The sequence below is a fragment of the Bison bison genome, unplaced genomic scaffold, assembly GCF_000754665.1.
Source record: "Bison bison bison isolate TAMUID 2011002044 unplaced genomic scaffold, Bison_UMD1.0 scf7180017864516, whole genome shotgun sequence".
Taxonomy (NCBI): domain Eukaryota; kingdom Metazoa; phylum Chordata; class Mammalia; order Artiodactyla; family Bovidae; genus Bison; species Bison bison.
In genome coordinates, this window is record NW_011495069.1 from 6710444 (window position 1) to 6710693 (window position 250).

Genomic DNA, 250 nt, shown 5'->3' on the forward strand with positions numbered 1-250 from the left:
TATGCAGAGTTCAAGGAGTGAACCTATGCCTCCCTGCTTAGATTGGAGTATGAATAGGTCAGGATGTGACCCCCTTTAGGCTGGAGGCTCCAGAAAGCAGGACTGTGGCCCCTCCCTCAGACTGGAGTATGCAGAGGTCAAGGTTGTGCTTCCTCCCTCAGACTGGAGACTCCAGAGAGCAGGACTGTGCCCCCCGCCTTGGACTGGAGTATGCAGAAGTCAGGCTGTGCCCTCCCTGCTACAAACGTGG

The 250-nt window shown here is 56.0% G+C and overlaps 1 protein-coding gene across 1 annotated transcript in view; it reads right to left on the reverse strand.

Annotated features, from left to right (window-relative positions):
- Positions 1–250, reverse strand: part of MYOM3 (myomesin 3) — a 56258-nt gene that overhangs the window by 49627 nt on the left and 6381 nt on the right. The gene's annotated exons all lie outside the window — the stretch shown is intronic.